Source organism: Priapulus caudatus, unplaced genomic scaffold (assembly GCF_000485595.1).
Source record: "Priapulus caudatus unplaced genomic scaffold, Priapulus_caudatus-5.0.1 Scaffold1617, whole genome shotgun sequence".
In the NCBI taxonomy this organism is placed as follows: domain Eukaryota; kingdom Metazoa; phylum Priapulida; class Priapulimorpha; order Priapulimorphida; family Priapulidae; genus Priapulus; species Priapulus caudatus.
In genome coordinates this window covers 18,980-23,473 of record NW_014578678.1, presented here as the reverse complement: position 1 = coordinate 23,473, position 4,494 = coordinate 18,980, and positions in this window count along the sequence as shown.

Genomic DNA, 4,494 nt, shown 5'->3' with positions numbered 1-4,494 from the left:
CCCAGGGTACGTTCCGGTATACCAGACCGTACCCAGGGTACGTTCCGGCAGTACCCTGGTGGACATAGACCCTATGAGCATTGCTGCACTGTTGGCACGCAGCAGGAGGCAGAAATATATATACCACAGCTATTCATACCTAAGTATTATTAGATCTTGATGTATATATATCTATGTCATAGCGGTCATATATTACTGCACATCCTCTAAATAAACACAAATGCAATAGCTATACTATACTACTAAACTGTAAGGAGAGGATGAGATGTTGTAACACACAACACTTTGTTCATTGTGCCTTGTTCCTTGTGCTGATACATTAGCTTATATGTATATATCTTCTCATTGCACTCCTTATCAGATGTGAATATATCTTCTCATTGCACTCCTTATCAGATGTGAATGGCACAGCACAAAACAGAAAAGCGAACTAAATCATCTGCATGAACCATCAATGATGACAGGCACAATCCATACTGTATTACCGAGCAGGGAGCACAAAATCGTCCTCCATGCAGCTCCATACAACATGAGACTCGCACTTGTTTCTGTACGAGACGGAGCCAACTCAAATAACTACATAATGAGCATCCAAGTATAAAATTACTCAAGGTATGAAGAAATACCAGCCATCATATAATACAACGCGCACCTAATAGCAAGGAAGCAACATCTGGTGGGTGAGAACAAAGACAATCATAATTCATGGCCGGCAAATAACTAGAGGGCATGGGTTGAATGATTTTGAAACATCATAAAAACGTGATTGCACCAAGGTGAGTTGCACTGTAAAGTGGTTGCACCAGAAACAGGAAATTCTGGATAAAATTGTAATAATGTTTACATTTTAGAATAATGAATCCTATTCCATAGTGAGGAGCTGCAGGAAAATATATATTATTATTGGAACAAGCTTTAAAAGTGAATCCAAGATTCTTAGGTAGGCAATTATCAGGTTACAAATGCAAGTGACTTGGGCCTTATAAAATCAGTAGATTGACACAAAACCATCAGTTATGGGAGCCACCTATTTCTCTACTGATGAATGAAGACAAGTCATGAACAAGCTGGGAGAGAGTTTTACCATATGCACTTTAAGATAGGGTGGCAAAAATCACCATCATTACACAGGAGTTAAATACCTTTACTGGAATAAGCATGTTACATAAACCAAAAGCGATGCAGTCACTCAATTTTCAACCCTACAGTATAGAGGCTTTTCACATAGTCAATTGCACATTGGCAAGTGACTATTAAACAAATAATATTAAGTGTGCACTTTGAGAACTGTTACATATTCAATATTGTCTACATATATCTCAGTGCTGTTCATGACATAATTCTGTAAGGTCAATTTGAAGCAATTTACTGGCAAGATAAAACTGTTATCAACAAATAACTCGGCATTTACCAGGTAATCATTTACCACTTTTGCAACATGTTGTTCAATCATACATCAATGTTTCTTTTTATCAATGCCGATGTTAATGTGTTGTTGTTCCTTCATTTTCTGCTGTTATTAGCACAAGCTAATAAGCAGACTAATGAACAATACAAATACAATGGCCAGTTTCGAAAGGGACGACTATCTCGATAAATAAATTTTGGCAATGAATTTCAGAACAGACACCTACTAGGGCTGAGACAGCATAGATTTTATAGCAAATCACAGTTCCCCCACAGTTCCGGAGACCCCCTCTTTTAAACGTTCGATAGCATTGCATTTCAACAAAATCCTAGTTTTGGAGACCCCCATTTTCGAATATAGCCAGTTCCAGAGCATCCCACATTCAACAAACATTAGTTCCAGAGAACCCCATTTTCAGGTCTGAGTTAGTTCCAGAGCCCCCCATTTTTGACTTCGCAGTGGCATATACCTACTATGTGGGGTGAGTGCCCCCCAGGAGCAAAACAAGAACTGCAATGTAAATAAGTGTGCTAGTCATACTTTTTGTGTATATACAGGGTTTCTTCTGAGGGAAAATTAGACAACGACGGTAATGGCCAGTTTGGGGAAAAAATGCACATGATGGATTCAAAGGCGTGCAGTAGGCACGAATGTGGATTCTGCAGGAAGACGCGAGGGAGAGAGGTAGAGGGGAGTTCTGGGGGTCTCCCCCATCAAAATTTTAAAAATGTGAATGTATTAGATTTAGACTGCATTTGAGGCACCCCAAAAATAAAATTTCACCTTTTAGTTTAAATATTACTCTGTTAGCAGACCCACCAAGTCTCACGCTGCGCATTTCACGGGAGACTCACACATCTGGACCCATTCTCCCGCATGCTCTATGCATTCTCACGCAAAAGAAAAAAACCGAAAAAAAGCAGCCCGCGACACGCCTGTTACCCACGTTCGTGGCTGTGCACATCGTGGCTCGTGCTTGCTGGCTGGGGCGGCATTGATTGAAGTACGGGGGGAGGGGGGGGTGAGGAATGCACTGATTGTTACAGTCGCGTGGGCATGCTTATTGCTGTATATGTAGGGGTGGGCACCGCTGGTATGAAAGAGCGACAGCAAAACTTTTCCAGAATCGAGGAAAAAGCTGCAATCGGGGATGACACTGGAGTCTGCCGGCACGCAAAAAGAAACGTTGCTGTCAATTTCATTACAATTTTCCATGTAGTCAGAAGCACGTGGTGATCTATTTATTTTTGGATTGACGCTATTTTGACAACGGCGTGTAAATACAGGAACATTTCCACAACGGCGTTGTTAAATTTGACAACGGCGGTGCGCCGCAGTGCCTCCTATGTAGAAGAAACCCTGCATATATCCTTGGTACTATGGTAGTTATCTAACTTCATGAATTTCAAAATATATTGTAAAAGTATGCTATGCATGTATCAATCATGGATAATTACCTAAAAGCTAAATACAGTCCAACCTCCTTTAACCGGCCACGTCGGGACCGGCACCCATCCGGATATGCTATTTGGCCGGATATGAGAGTTATGCTCAAACACAGCATTTCTATGCAGTTCAGTAGGGTTTATGTATGTGATAATGTATTTACATTTTACTCATTGCTACGATTCATTGTAACAAACTGTCGTGTTTTATGGTTTCAATGGAAATAAAATAAAATAATCTGACACAGCCATGCCGCGTTTTTCCAGCCATGTGCGCAGCAGCGGCGCCTTTGATTGAAGTACGGGGCTCGATCGATCGCGAGTGTGTAGCGCGTTTCACTAACGACCGCTAGTGAAAGTTGTTCATTAACGGACGAAAGTTGTCCGGAGGCATAGCGGACACGAGCAGACAACACACACACATACTCTTACGATAATCAATGTGTACATCGCGCGAGAATCATTGCCATCGGTAGGGACATCGCGCGAGTTTTGAGCGAGATTTTTAGGTGGAAATGAATGAAAAAACAGAAAACATACCACTGCGAGATCGCGGCCGTTTAATAGAGATTTCCGGATAACGGGTGGCCGGATAAAGGAGGTCGGACTGTAAGTACTAAGTAAGTGTAAATAAACAAATAAAAATAAAATAGTCTGCAAAAACACACCAATCCACCATAAACCCCCCTGTGTCAGTGTGTGAACCACTCAGGGCACAGGCACTTGAAGCGTTTCAACTGTAAACACACGCCGCCGCCATTGCGCGCACACTGACACATAAATATATAGCAGGTGAGAAAGCGCGACTGCGCACCAGATGTTAACGAACTTTCGCCGCCTTTTACCATGGGCGAAAGTTCGTTAACATCCGTGCGCAGTGCTAGCGAACGCGAGAATTTCGTCAGTCTTTGTGTGATTTCGCATGACACAGCTCGGTTACGAACAGAGACATTATGTTTTCATAACAAGTGAACACTGTTCTTGAAGGAGAAACAAAGATGGAAGCTGTTGGATGTGTATTTGTGTTGAAATCGTGAGAAATGCAGCGAGCGTCGAGCGAATTTTTGGGATCGCGCTTTCTCACCTGCTATATATTTATGTGTCAGTGTGCGCGCAATGGCGGCGGCGTGTGTTTACAGTTGAAACGCTTCAAGTGCCTGTGACTCAGGGCGGCTTCAAGCATAAACGTTGTTGGCTTTGTAACCCTACAGGCCTACTCTTGTTGGGTTACAATGTATGATTATGCTTACACTTACAGTTTCAGTTAGTAGAGACTAGAGTTACACATACTGACATAGATGATAGAGTACCGTAGGCCTACACTTTTCAGACTCAGACTGGCGCCCGTCTGTTTATGGACGCTATAGTATGTTACTGTTAGCTGTTTCTTAGACCATGTTTCACGCCACTTCACATTATAAAACAACACGATAGCTACAATACTGGCTATATAATAAGTTACATATGCTATAATATTACATAATAACATTAACCACAAATACACAACAATAGCTCATTTACCGAGATACCCGCCATGTTTCAACCGACGGTCAACGATGACGTTTTCGCGTGATCGAACTGCCGATTGGTTGCCGTGAACTTTCCCACAATGCACGACTGTGCTTTCACCACTTTCACCAC